Source organism: Zonotrichia leucophrys, chromosome 2 (assembly GCF_028769735.1).
Source record: "Zonotrichia leucophrys gambelii isolate GWCS_2022_RI chromosome 2, RI_Zleu_2.0, whole genome shotgun sequence".
NCBI lineage: Eukaryota > Metazoa > Chordata > Aves > Passeriformes > Passerellidae > Zonotrichia > Zonotrichia leucophrys.
Genome location: NC_088171.1, coordinates 64,482,488 through 64,497,203, shown reverse-complemented (window position 1 = coordinate 64,497,203; position 14,716 = coordinate 64,482,488). Strand labels below are relative to the sequence as shown.

At 42.0% G+C, this 14,716-nt stretch overlaps 1 protein-coding gene across 12 annotated transcripts in view; it reads left to right on the top strand.

Annotated features, from left to right (window-relative positions):
• The window catches only part of ATXN1 (ataxin 1), a 334,709-nt gene that overhangs the window by 182,355 nt on the left and 137,638 nt on the right, over positions 1-14,716 (top strand). For 9 of the 12 annotated variants that reach the window (XM_064705220.1, XM_064705217.1, XM_064705222.1 and 6 more), the window contains one exon: positions 11,441-11,580. The exons of 1 other annotated variant lie outside the window; for it this stretch is intronic. The gene's annotated coding sequence lies outside the window, so the exon portion shown is untranslated. Of the gene's footprint in view, positions 1-11,440; positions 11,581-14,297; positions 14,339-14,716 lie in introns of those variants that run through there. 2 more of the 12 variants (XM_064705216.1, XM_064705219.1) reach the window with 2 other exon arrangements.

Sequence of the window (14,716 nt, the reverse complement as noted above, 5' to 3'; positions counted from 1 at the left end):
GTGTGAGCCTTTGTAAAGAGGAGGTGGTGAGGACAGAGAAGGGAGACCTTCAGTGCATGGAGGCAGGAGAGTGCAGTGGCACAGTGCAGGGCAGCACTGTGGCGAGATGTGGCCGTGCCAGTGCCACCGTGCCCCTTCTGCTCTGCTCTGGTGGGCACTGCCTGGGACTCACACTGTCACACTGCATGTCCCAGGAAAATGGGTGAAACTTGCACAGCCATTGACTATGCTGCCTGTAAACCACATAAGGCAAAATATTCAAAAGCTGTAATGTTTCCAGTGCTTTCCCTAAACTTTCAAAAGAGTGATGGAAAAATGAACTGTGCCGATCCTGTCCGTCCTCACTGTGAGGCTATTTATTGTAAAGGATGTATAGTATAGTTAATTTCAGTATGGAGTACATAAGAGCTTGAACCAAAGCCTTAGATCCAAGCCCACCAGCAGCTTTGCAAAAGGCAGGATCCAGAGCTGAAGTCAGTGGTTCACACAGTTTCTAGCGGAGAGTGGTTTTAAGTTACTTCATGAAATGGGAGTAGCCAGAAATTTTAAACTGAGGCTTTTAAACAAGTTTTTGACTTTTTCTCACCCACCATTCTCCTCTGCCTTAGAAGGTTATTGCAAAAGCAGAGCAGCTATTTTCTCCTAGCCACTGTGGCCAGGACACACCAACTTAGGGAAAGAAGAAAGGCCTCTGTGGTGGTGACTGTTATACAGCCAAATGCTTTTTTTTCTGAGTATTTTTTTTTCTTCTATGGAGTTAGACCACTCTTCTGGATGGAGGTCTTTGAAATCACACTGGAGGCTTTGGAAGTAGGATCCTGAAATTCCAAAGACATCAAGAAATTATTTATCACCCTGGCATGGAACAAATCAGGCCCCAGTGACTGGACTGCTACCTCCTGAAAAGTCCTCTCTTGAGATACCATAGCTGAATTACAGACATGAAAAATTTCAGCATTGTAGACAAGAAGTCCATAAGGCCCAAATTTTTCATTTCTTGCTAGATATGTGGTTCTGTTTTTATGCTCTCCCTTTTCTTTTGCCCTTGGACACAACATTTTAGGGCTTTTTAGTCTCTAGCTGTGCATGCACTAGAGAGGCATCTGGTTATGTGTTACTTTACACATCTGTTACGTACGTCAGAGAGTCAAATCCAGCACCCAGAGACTTAATGTGTATTTGCAGTACTCCCTGTGGGACTTTGAATCCTTCATCCAATGAATTGCTTATGAGGATACAGTATTTCAATCTAGTGCATATATTACTGCAGTTTATTGCATATATATTGCACATATATACAGTACAGTCTCCTTTGTATTTGGCAGAGAAATCTGGTGTGGGAAAGATGAGAAGTGCAGGTGAACTGGGAAGTATTTAGGTATGGCAGTTAATTTGCTCCCTCCTGGAAACATATCTCTGGTTGGCTGCATGAGAAACAGTTTTCATCATGGTTTGAATATCTCTAAAAGGTGCCCCAACAGTGTTTGTGTATTTCAAACTTAATTTCAGGCTTGTTGGACAGTGGGCCAAATACCTGAGGTGGAATTGGTAGCTGAGGCACAGCTCAGGCTTTGCAGTTTTGTCTGGAGAATCTGTACTATTTGCAGGCTGTACAGGAAGCACGAGTGTCATGGCTTGACCCCAGATGACAATCAAGTACTATGTAGCTACTCACTCCCTGTACCCCCACAGTGGGATGGGTAAGTGGAGGTACAACAGTAGTGGTAATGATGATTATGATGATGTAATGAAAAGGGAGGCAACCAGAAGATAAAGAGAAATAAAATGTGAGAAAGACAAGTGATACACAGCATAGCTGCTCACCAGCCAGTGACTGATACCCAGCCTGTCCCCAAGCAGCCATCAGCCCCTCCTGGACAACTCCCCCAGCTGACAGATTGAGCAGGATGCTCTATTGTATGGAATATCCCTTTGGCCAGTTTGGGTCATGCTCCCTCCCAGCTTCTTGTGTACCTCCTTGCCAGCAGAACTGGGAAAATGCAAAGTCGTTGACTACTGAGCAACTAAAACATGAGTATGTTATTAACATTATTCTCATGCTAAATCCAAGACCCACAAAACTTACAAGCTACTAGGAAGAAAATTAACTCCGTCTCAGCTGAAACTGGTTAGCTGAACCTGCATTAGTTAGGGTTTCTGCTTTGCTTTTCCCTCTGATTGCTTGTTCTGCAAGTACATTAAGTTTGCAGAAAACATGTAACTTCTTAGATGGTCTTTTTTTATGATCCATGCAGAACCCAAATTTGGTAGATGTTATTCCTGCTTAGGGTTGTTCATTAGTGTGCAATGCATGCCAGTGAGCAGATGGACTAACTTGTTAATTTTTGTGGTTTTTTGTTTGCTGTAGTGGGACTGCCCTCTGTGCTGGCCATCCTTGGGTACAGCAGTCAACATAAGATAGCTGATAAACTTGTGTGCGTGTTTTCTCCCCTTTTGCTGCCCTGTAGTGGAGCTGCTGCTCACTGTCTGGGGAGGGGAATGGTAGCCATCACAATGGCACTGTATGCCAACCTCTGCTCTGGGAGCCCCTGGCTAGGCCACTGTTCAGACCTGCTGGCTGGCTGTTACAGGGGGCTGGGTACCACAGGCATTAGTGCAGGGGAGCTGGGATGGGGGAGATTTTATTGAATCCAAGACAATGTGAAAATTGCAAAGATTTGGCAGAAGGCAATCTACAGCAAGAGGGATAGTGCAGAGTGAGCATCATGATTCCCTTCTGCTGGAGGGCTCAGCAGCTGGAGCCCATGTGGGAGCATTTTGCTGCTGAGCAGTGGTTTTTGTGCCCTGATGGAGCCGTGGGTGTCAGGAGAAGGCATCCCAAGGGTTCACCAACCCCATAGCCCACTCTCCCTCTGCAGTGGGGAGTCCTTTGGCAGCCCTCTCCTCCCCTGGCTCTCTGCGACGTGGCTGCTGTGGGCAGGGTGCTGCAGCTGCTTGTTTGAAATGATAATATTTTATGCTGTTACTGTGGAATACTGCAGTATTTTTTGTAATTGTGGGCTGCAGGCCAGTAATGTACAATAACATTTTGCTCTTCCTGTGCTGTTGCTACTGTAGGCATTTGTTCCAATTTGGGCTGCATTTGGAGGACTTTCTTTTTCTTTTCTTTTTTTTTGTTTCTTTTTGTTGTTTCTAGATGCTACTTGTTATCTGTTGTGGATATTTTTGGAGTATTCATTTCTCCCACGTATGTCCATACAAATCTATCTGAGAAAGCATTTCAGAGAGTAGCAGTCTCTATTGAACAAGCAATTGTTGTGGCTTTCACAGAATTACATTTTTTTGAAAGTATGAGGCAAGAACGAGATGAAGATTGCTTTTTAAGTTTAAAAACTGTTATGGTTTTAAAAAATATTTGAAGCAGATAGAAAGCAAAGCCTTTCTTTGACTGATAGGGGGTATATTTAGCACTGAAGTCCCCATCTGTACCCGGCTCTAGGTGATTGAAACCTCTGGGATGGCAGAATCTGGGAGGCAGAAGTTTTAATGATTCTCTGCAGCTTTGGTTTTAACTGTTAATTTAAAAAAAAAAAGAAAGAATTTTCAGAGGAAAGTAATCATAACTTGGAAGAGGGTCAGTAGTGTTCATGCCAATGATTGTTTATTAATGTGGTCATGGTCTGGAGATGAAACTTTTGTGAAAGGGAAATTCAAGTCCTAGACATCAGAGCTCACAACTAGTCAGCCTGCATGAAATTAATTTCTTTCTGGAAGGTAGAGGTTGAGTCCAAAGGAAACGAGAAGGTACAACACAAAGGATACAATTAATTTGTTTTCGGGAAAATTTGGAATAAAATAGAGTGTGCTATATGAAAAGGATTGCACTTTTCTCACTTGTAATTTTAGTGTCCTATTACTGTGCTGACTCACTAAATGACTTCAGTCTCAATCTGCATTTGGTTTAAATTACTTTAGAGGCCTGCATTTGTATGCTGCTCTGTAAAGTAATTCTCATCTGTAATCCAGATTTTTTTTCCTTTTGTTCGGCATTTCAACTGACTTGTCTCTTTTCATTTTCCAGGTCTCTGTTTTACTAACATTTGAAAGCAATCTCTCTGTGTGCCTGCTTGGGCCCTGCAATTGGCAAAAGTAATTTTTCAGCAACAGATAGAACAAGGAATGAATCATTGCTTTCTGCCTTTCCATTAAATTACCTAAACCACTACTCATAAATATTGCTTTATGTATGGTACAGCAGCATGATTATCTCACTGCATTGATGGAACAGTGCTGGAAGTGAATATAATTTTTCTTCTATTACATCTTTAATGAGCTTCAATTAAAAATAGTGTGTTGGCGTGCCAGAGTAGATATGTTATTCTCAGAACTTTATTGAAGCTGTTTTGCCTGTTAGATTTGGTTGACATTGTGTTGTTCTGAAAACCCTGGTGGACATGATGTTGTTCTGAAAACCTTAAGAATTAAACAACAGAAAACCAGAAAAATCTGCTTTTCTAGGTGAAAGGTGACAGGACAGTAAAATCTAGTGACTGGAAAGATTCAGGTCTTTACTGAGTGGAAAAGCTTGCTTTTTGTCTGTCTTTGAGGATGATTTTTTAACATATAGTTAAAAAAAATATTCACAAAGCAGTAGGTTTCTGCAGAGCTCCAGTTAAGTCCCTGATGACTTGACACCTGTGGCAGCAAGTCTGAGTCACAGATAGCAAAAAGCTGTGAAGCCTAATACTCTCAGTATTCAAAAACATACCTACGTAGGAGTTTAATTTCAAGTACCTCTTTTAGCTCTGGGTTCCCCCCCAACCCAACAAATTTTAAGAGTCATTCTTAGAATTTTGCAGAGAAAAATTTTCCCAGCACTTGTGGATTTGTGAAGTATTGACATCACTTAGAGATCAGAAAATAGCTCTGTCAATTTTAGCTTGACGGCATTCCATTCTCTGCTCCAAAAACCTGAGGAATTACAATGGATGAGTCAAAGTTTTCTTGGAATTTTCTTCCCTCCCCTCCCCCCTGCCTTGTGCAATTCCATGGCCATTTTTAGCATTGAGGGCAGCTCTCCAAAGAATGTCTGTGTGCTTGAACTGTGATTTCTTGAAAGTCCAGAACAAAATAGAGTTGTGTCAGATGACAAAAGTCATTCTATGTTTCTACACATTTTTGTAGTATTACGTGAGCTTTATTGAAGAATCCACAGCAACTGACAGGAGATGTCTGATAGAGAGGTGTTGCATCCTCAGCAGCATGAAGATTTCACTATCATGCTGCTTCATTATGTTGTGATGAGTTTTTGCTTAATTATTTCTGTGTTTTATCAGCTGTTCTGAGAGAAGTAGCCTGACAGAACAAATTATTGGTGATTTGGGAGACTTGGACCAGCTTGAAGCACTTGTTGAAACCACAGCATCCTTCTGTCTTTGCCTCAGTTTGAAAACCAAGGATTATGTATTTAATGTACTTTAGCAGGATGCCAAGAGTGGAAATACTAAGGACAAAGAATTGTGGGGGTACTACTGTTACCTAAGTGATGTGGTATGTTTAAGATAAACAGTGTTGTCAGCTGTTCTTGGCAAAATCCCTGGGGTTACAATGAGTGAAATTTTAACTCTGAACGGGTTTGGTTTTTTTTAACTTGCGGAAGTGGCCTGTATCATGCATATTCTAATGTGTCAGAGTGAATGTGCGAAGTATGAAACTGCTGAAAAGAAATGTGAGGGGGAAGACAGGTTAAAGTGGTTGTAAATGGAAGATCTGTGTATTTTACTTCTGCACTAGATAAGTATTTTACTTAAAATTGGCCAGAAAAAACCAAAAAGGGACATGAAAAAAATGCAAGTGTCCCCTTAAGAGCTGCTGTGTCAAATTTGAAGAATGATTTGAATTGAGTCATTAAAGTGTGAAATGGAGGGATTTTATTTCTGCTTTAAATTATGCATCTCAAATTAACCTTAGCTGTAGAGTCTCTGCTGACGCCCCCGTAATGACACATTATTGGTACTAATGGCTTCTCTGTGACTTGAGATACAAACAGACATCCTAGACAGAAACATTTCGGCTTTGAACTAAATAAGACACACGGTGAGCATTTCTACTTTGGGTTTTGGTTGCAAAGGTCTGCTCGCCTGGTGCTTGTGAGCTCTTTTCAGTTTCCATGCACTGCTCCCCATCCTGGCAGGCAAGGGTAGCTGAATGAAGACCTGCTTCACAAGCTTTGAAGAGCAGGAGAGCAAAAAATCTGGAGTGAATGTGAAGCCTGTCCAGACACTGAGCGCTGCAGGGAGCCAGAACAAAGACGGGGATGTGGGTAGTGGTCAGGGAGGGGGAACTTCCAGTAGATTATAATCTCGGGAGGAAAAGGCCCCAAGATTGTGAGGGAAATGGAGAAGAGATGCCAGGGCTTAAGGAGGAAGTTGCTAAATAAGGGAGGGGTGAGATTATAACATAAAATAAGCAGCAGAGGTTAGTCAACCCTTTATGTGCCTTCTGACGTAAAAAGGGAGTGTATCTGTGCAGCTCTGTGCACTCTCTTTTGAAGCTCATTATCATAATTTGAAAAATTCCACCTCTACGCAGAATCACTCATGGGCTTTGCAGCTTTCTTTGTGCTGTTGGTGTCTCTCCTGGGACAAGGATGGTACTTACTACTTCAGTGCAGCTACTGGGTAGGCAGAGTGAACGTGGCTGTGAATAAGTGAGACTGGCATTGCCTGGAGTGCTGGATACAGAAGGTGCACAGAATTTTACATGTCATTGAAAAAGGAGGAGGGGCTTGGCAAGGCAGGCCCAGAATTTAGACCCTGACATGTCTTCCCAAGGATATTCACTAGCTCATTGCTTCATCCTAGTTTTCTCAGTGGAATGTTAATATACACGATTGCCTCCCCTTCCAAGCTGCAGTGCTGGGAATTTGCCTGTTGGCTATGGCAGGAGCGATGGAGAGGTGCCTCTTCCCCCTGGCTGTGTTGTGTGGCGTGTTACAGGGCTGTGTGACATTATGTGACTTTCTCTATGGATCTGCTCTCAGCAGAGAGTGCTGTGGAGTAAGTAATCTTGTGGTATTGTGGATCCAAAGCAGGACAGCATTTGACTACTTAGAATCAAATACTAAAAAAAAGTATTCAGAGGCCTTCTTTGTATTTCTGCAAGGAACCACATTCCTGAATTGGGTTCCAAGAATTAAAAAGAAAAAAAAATGTAGGTGTGCAATACATCACATTTACTAATGCATTAGAGATATTTATATGAATAATTAAAACACCATTTAGAATTGCCACAGTAATAGAACAAAATGTGTTTTGTCACTTTTCTCTTTCTTTTTGTTGATTGATCAATTTATTGATTTCCTCCATAACTTTAGAGTAGGTATCCTAAACATTACAGTAAATTAGCAAGACTGTGCTTTTTAATAACCTGTTGAAAGCATTAATGGAATGAAAAGAAGTCAGAATTTGGTAATAAAGATCTGAAACCAGAGACCTGGAACACATCTAGTATTTTGCATCAATTAGATTTGTAAAATATTAGAGGCTTTGTTTGTACTACCTGTTAATTAAAAAGAAAAAAGTATTTTATATTCATTATGAATAGCCTAATAGCACATCAGAAAAAAAAGGGAAAAATTAGGCAACAAGCTACCTTTGTATTTGACTTTCTATTGTATTTATAGTTAACTTTAGGCTGGTTGGAGTCAGTGGGAACATGTGTGGGATGGAGGACAGAACTTCACTGAAAAAGAGACCACAGTCCTTCTGAATCCATTTGTGAAAAAGTAGTAAACTTCTGAAACTCAGGTCTGGAAAACAGACAGGTGTTATCCAAGATACCAAGAATTAGGAATTATATTAAATTTCACACACATATGCACACAAAATATTTGTGCATTTCTTAGCTCAGCTTTCTTCTGGGTTATATCTTTGATTTTTCCTTACTATTTGCATTTAGTTTGTTAACCTGTTTTGTCGTATTTTTTCCTACCTTCAAAAAAACCTACTTTATGAATATGCTAGAATGTGCACTTAACAAGAACCCTTAGCAATTTTTAAGTCAGTATTGTTCTCATCCCTTTTCAGGGCTGTGTTTCTCTGTTTTCCTGCTACAATGGACAATTTGTTGTAACACTTGGATTAGCATCATATGTTTTGTTTGGTACTGTTGTTCTAGCCAAGCTTCCAATATGTGTTTTCATATGCATTTTTGGGGGCAGTTTTGGATGCCATCAGAGGCTTGTGCTTCTGCCTCCCCATCGACTGGTGATGTCCAGACTTCAGTAAGGAGAAAGAGGTGATCTGGCAATAGTCACAGTCTGTTAGTCCAGGTTTTAGCTCTGGTTTGAGGGAATGGTTACTGCTCCAGGCCTCATTTGAGATGCCTTACTCTGTTGCCCTAATACAAAGTAAGTGATAGAAACTGTCTGCTGCACAAGGGGATATAGAATATCTCAATATTAATGAAATATTGAGATATGAAATCATGCATGAAATCATTCCACTTACTTGGTTGTCATACTGACAGTGACTATAAATTAAGGATATTAGAGGGAGAAAAAATCATACTATTTCAGTTAGTTTATTTTGTGCCTACCAGACAGCCCTCTGTGTATAGTCAGTTACATGATTTCTTGGGATAGCCAGATTTTTCTTTATATGTGTGTGGCTCTTTCAGCTACAGGGGAAAGAGAATACTTAATGATCAGAAAATGTGTCTGTAAAGCCAGGAACAATTGTCTGCAACCTCAAGAAGATATCTAAGAGCATGTAACTGCTTTTTACTCATCTTCCAAAAGCAGCTCAGTTCCGGAATAACAGTGCTCTCTTGGGCTATATTTCAAGATGATTATTCTCAGACAGGAATTATAAGGATCGATAGCAAGCCCAATGCATCCTTTCTTTTCATGACAGATTCGCTGATTGCCACCAGAGCAGTAATAATGCACTGGTCAGCATAAACACCAGAAGCTGTAATCATGGATTTTTGTCTCCATCTTAACATGTGTTTAAGGTTACACAATGTGTTGTGATGGGTTTGCACCCACAGGTCATGAGGAAGGAGAATTGTTTGATCTGTTCACCTTCCCTTCTCTTTTGCTCTTATGCTTCCTCGAGTTGGGGCTGGGGTGTTTGGTCTCTCCGGGGACAGAGCAGGGCAGAGAGTGCATGCCTAGCCAAAGAGATAAGAGGAAGGTCATTTTGAGATACCAGTGGTTTACATGCTGGGGGTTTTCTTTGCGTGTCCTATTTAGGAAGTAGTAATGACCAAGACTTTCCGTGGGTGTGTGTCAGGAGCCCTTCTGCATTGGGGTTTTGGTGGAGCTGAGTGCAGGGTTGCTTTTCCTCTGTGGAAGGCCCTGTGCTTTTGCTGTGTTTTGGCAGCTTGACATGGAAGTGGCTAGGTAACCTGTGTGTATGAGTTTGGGTTTTTATTTTTTCGTTGTTTTGTATGTGCCATCCTCAATTTACTGAAGCTCTGTGACTTTTTAACCTGCTGTCTATGGGCTGTTGTTTTACAAGCTCATTAAGGTGGTGAGGATAGCGATGGCAGCGATCCTGCCCCCCTCATGGGTGCTCATTAGATGGCTTCCTTGTGCTGACATAAGCGTTGTGTAGTCATGCTCTGAGCTGGGTCTGGGAAAGGATCCAAGTTAAAAATAATCCCTGAAAAAAAAAAAAGAAAGTTTCAGCAGGATCTGTTCCTGGATCTAGCTCGCCATCATTCTCATGCTGGCCTGGAAAGTGTGAGGGTTTGTACTGGCACAGAGGGAGGTGAGGAGGAGCAGCTGGGGCAAGGTGGTCAGGGGTGTACTGCTGGCAGCAGGGATGCTGCCTGCTTGTATGGTGTCAGCCTGAGGAAATGGGGCTCTTGTGAATGTGCTGCCTGTCTTTCCTTAAGTGCATTGGCCCAGTAACTTCCAAAGTTGTGAGGCAGTTTTGGCCAAATTTGCCTGAAAAGCAGTGTTGAAGGGGTGAAGGTCCCCTGAGCTCAGCGATTTATGGTGTTTGGTAGGCAGACCCAGATCGACTCTCCCCATTTGATGAAAAGTTGTCATCTGGGGCTCAGCTGCCGACCTCGTCAGGCCTCCTCCTGTGGCAGTCCCACTGTCCCAGTTTGGGTTGAATTGTGCCCGTTTTGCCATGGGGCTGACTTGAATAGCTGATGGGAGTAGAACAAAGTGCTGTCTGCCAGTGGCTCTTCATTTCAAGGGGCAGGGATGGTTCATCTCAGGGATCCTGACTGCACAGGGGTGCACATGTCCAGTTGTGGGGTGGTTTTTAAATTTGTTTTTTGTTAGTTTTTTTTGTTTTGTTTTGTTTTTTTGGTGGTTTTTTTTTGTTTTTTATTCTGCCTAGGTATCAAAATTCCTGGAAGCTGGGATAGTTGGGAGGCAAGACTCCCTTCAGTTTTCTCAGTGTGGCTGACTGTTTAACCCTGAGGACAAACAAGTCTTTCTAGCTGCACCTCTGCATAGCTTCCCTTGACTACCAGGCAGCATCTTTGTGCCCTGCTCGGTCCAGGTTCTGTCCCCATAAGGCTGTGCTCTTCTTCTGTGGTTGTGCCTGGGTTTCACCTGCCCAGCCTGCCTTGCTGCACGGGCAGCCTTGCTCTGCACCACTGCTGAGGAGCTAAGATGAAGACACATTGTGGTTTCCTGCTGTTTTGCTTTGTAACCAGTCCACTGGTAAATATAGCTTGTGTGTGGTTATAAATTCATTCTCTCATTATGGGTGGTTGTTGTGCAATAATTATGTAGAAATTACAACCGAGAATTGTTGTGGATTTTTTTTTTTGTTTTGTTTATTTATTTCTTTTTGTGCTTGATATGCCCTGCAGTGAGAAGAACAGCCTTTAGTTTCTGCCCTAACAAAGACAAGGCCACAAGCAGGTGTCAGCCTTTGGCATGGACACAGGCACCGTCTAGCAGGCTGCTGACTTTTGTGTGGCTCTCTTTGTGTGGCGAGATGAGCAAGGGAAATTGGGACCTGCGCTATTTGGACTCTCTTTTATTTTTCCTTGCTTTACTCTGTGGGTAGACAGGCTGTCCTTCCCTGCAGGTTTGGTACTGTACACGTGTTTATTCTGAAATGAACCCATCCTGTCTCTTTGGAGGTGTTGGCTGTACATTTCCCAAAGCCCTGTATCTCTGGCAGTTTCCAGCCCTGCTCTCTGGCCAGTCCTCTGAGTCCTGAGCTGAGGCTGTAGGGCTCGGGCTCTCTGCCCCTTGCAGAAATGCTCAGGTTCTGCTCCCCAGAGGTCTTCCCTTCATATGTGGGCCCCCTCCCGTGATCCCTCCTTCTGTTCAGATGTGGAATTAAAATAAGTCTGGGGGTTTTGTTGATTTTTTTCCCTCCTGTTTCTTTATTTAAAATTCCACTCAAGCAGATCCAGAACAGCGCTTGTCCCTGCTGCGTTCTCATTTTCCTCTCATCCCTCCTTTAATTTTACATTATTCCCTGCACTGTGTTTGCAGGCCATATGTGTCCTTTGAACTCTGAAGAAGCTGTGCCAAAAGGAAGCCTTCTTCTCCTCCCCTCCTCCCATCGCGGAGCCGCTCTTAGATAATTGCAATTAGTAGACAATGCGGAGCGAACCCAAATGTGAAGTCCATGGGTGAGTGCCTGCACATTTCCTGAGAGCTTCAGAAACGCTTGCGCTCGGTCTCTGCTTTAGCCCTTTAACCCCGCAGCAGCTCCCCGAGTCCCCAACAGCTCTGGGAGGTGTTTGCAACCCGCGTTTTCCTGCGGCGTTCCTGGCGGGGCACAGCCGCTGCTGGAGCCTTGGCACGGCGCCGCGGCTCTGAGGGAGGTGGAGCCGCCCGCCCGTCCTTGCGTCACGGAGCGGGGAACAAGTGGCTGCGGCAGCCCGGGCTCTGGGAGGGAGGGGGACAAACCCTTCTCCCGGGGAGAGCTGGGCAGAGTGGGGAAAGTAAAACTCACCCCGTTAAACAAGAAGAAATGGGAGAATTCCTTCTTGTCTTCCATAAGGTGCGGGGCAGAGGGACGTGCTGCTGCTCCGGACCTTACCATCAGCTGCTGGCTCGGCCTGAGCGGTCGCTGACAGACTGGGCTTCGGCGTTTGTGAAAAACGCCAATCACGTGGGTTCTTTTAATTTTAAAAGTTTAATAGTAATAAAATGGTTATAAAAATAGTAATACAATTAGAGTAATAATAATTTGGATAATTTGAATTAGGACAATATGAGACAATAGAACCCAAGAGTTACGGACGTCTGGGTACGTTTTTCTGGGCATCACGAGCCCGAAAAAGGACCCCCGTTAACAAAGGATTAACCCTTAGAAACAATATTCTGTTGCATATTCATACACTTCATACACGATGCATAACTTCCATTCAAATACAGGATTCTGTCTGGTCATCATCAGCTTCTTCCTCTGAATCCTAACAGCACCTTCGAGGCGGGAAGAAGTTCGTTTCTTCTGATAAGAGGGCAATAAATTCTCTTTCTCTGAAAGATTTAGGTGTCCTGGGGCTGCTATCTCGCTGCAAGTCCTTTCTGTAAAAAAAAGTATCCTACATAGCATAGTTTCTATTTTAACACTTTTTATAACCTAAAACTATATTTAACACACTACTTAAGAGTGTGTTAAATATAGTTTTAACACAACACATATAATATTCATTTTAATATCTGCGAAAAGCCAATTATATGATACGCATTTTTCACAGCGTTCAAAGGGGATGTCCTCCGTGGAGAAGGGTGACGAGTGCCTTTTGAGTCCCTTCCCCCTTTAGCGTCTGAGAAGTGTCTTCTGTGTTAAACCAGGTTTCTGACCTCATTTCTCAAAGGAGTTTTAAATGAGGAGAAATAGGAGTATTAATTAGTGCCCCGTTAAGTACTTGTAGTCAAGTATGATCATTTTCTTGAAAGGATAATGTATTAGATGAATAAAAATACTCTCCATTAAAAAATGAATACAAAGTCATTTTAAACCACAAAGATTATTGTACATTTCTGAAAAATTAATGTGATTAAAGCAAAATTTATTTAATAAATTAAAAAGACCCTGTAAGGCCGTTTAACTTGTTGGTCTCATATTAATTATTTTCAAATCTATTGCTAGAGAACTTTGACCTTACCTGCAGGGATGGGAAGTGATTTCTTCCCTCACTTCATTTTTTGGCTTGTAATTATTAGGTCTGAGTTGTGGGTGTGGTAATTTTCCCTTGTTTTGTGGGGGCTTTTTTGTTTGTTTGTTTGTGGTTTGTGTTTTTGTTTGTTTGTTTTAGTGTTGTGTGGGTTTTTTTGCTGTTCTGATGTCTTTCTCAGAGATTGGCCACAGCAAAAAACCAGACCCTAGACAGTGATCAGAAATTATATGGAGATTTCCTTGATGGGTTTAGTTAATATAACCTACTCATGTGCTGCTGTCTGGATTTGGAGCTGACAAAACTCCAAATTGCTGAATATTTTCAAGGATGTTTCCTCCTGTTTGATTTGCCTGTGATGTGATATAGATTGTGTCTGCTGGGATTACATAGACTTCCTTCAGCTACTTCATTTGACTTCACACAAGTTATATTAATTTTTTCTACACACAGTTTGCCCCATAGATTATTTTTTGTTTAGGAGCTTCCTTAGCTCTCTACTGAGCCTTTACACATTCAGCTACCTAACGAGAATTGCTCTGTATGCTGTGGAAGACAATAAAGTATATGGTTTGAGCTGGATGTATAACCCAGATTTATGGATTTGCCTGGGCATTTATGAAGTTTATCTATTGACTTAGGGAGGACATAAAAAGCTCAGTGTAAAACTGGGTTTTAATAGTAGCCTGTTTAAAAAACTTCAGGTTTTGTGGAACTAGGAATGAAGACACTTCTTCACCAGTCTCATAAAAATGTTGCAAGTATTTTATCCCTTATTGCTTGGCATGTTCTCCTGTTGGGGGTATCTACAGGGCAGGTATTTGGCCTGTGATTCTCCCCAAACTCTTGTTCCCTGTAACAGGTCTGTGGTACAGATTCAGAGAATGCTAGCAGTAAGTTCTCAAGGTTTCCTAGTTTACAATTCGTTATAGTTTAGGTACCTGAAATCCATGTGAAATTTTGAAAGTATTCTTCCAACTGACCAAAAAAATAGGAGAGAATTTGGGTACCATACAATGTTCTCTCAGGTGCCTTCTGAACTTTCAGGCTATTTGATGATGGTGACTGCCTTTTTTTTTTTTTTTTTTAATTTAAGGCACATATTTAAGTATTTTCTATCTTTAAGAAGACAGCCTTTGCATCTGATTCTCCACCCTTGTATTTTACTTTCAGCTTTTCTCTTCTTGTCCTATTGCAGCTTTGACAAGCTTGTGCTACTGAGATGATGATAACTTCCTCGATTTCTTACCGAAAGAAAAAGGTATTTCTCTCAGCAGAGCCCTTACAGGCTACACATGTAAACAAGAGAAAAAAATTTTACTTGTCTTTAGGACACTAGCAGAGCCTGCAGTGGTTGGATAATTGACTATTGGAAGCCTTGAGATATTTCTTTTGTTTGAGGAGGTGATGGTGGCTGGAGCTCCTTGGTGGTGTATGAAAATAGCCCTGGACTTCAAGGAGCTTGTTGTTTGTGTTAAATGGTGCTCACATAAATGCATGGGAGTTGTTACTCTGTTTTTACTATACCAAGTGCCTCCCAAGATGAATGGTCTGTACTGCCATAATGTTTAAAAGTATGATTGTTAGTCTTTTCTGGTCTTAAATGATACCAAATCTATCCCCTGAAAATTACCTTGAA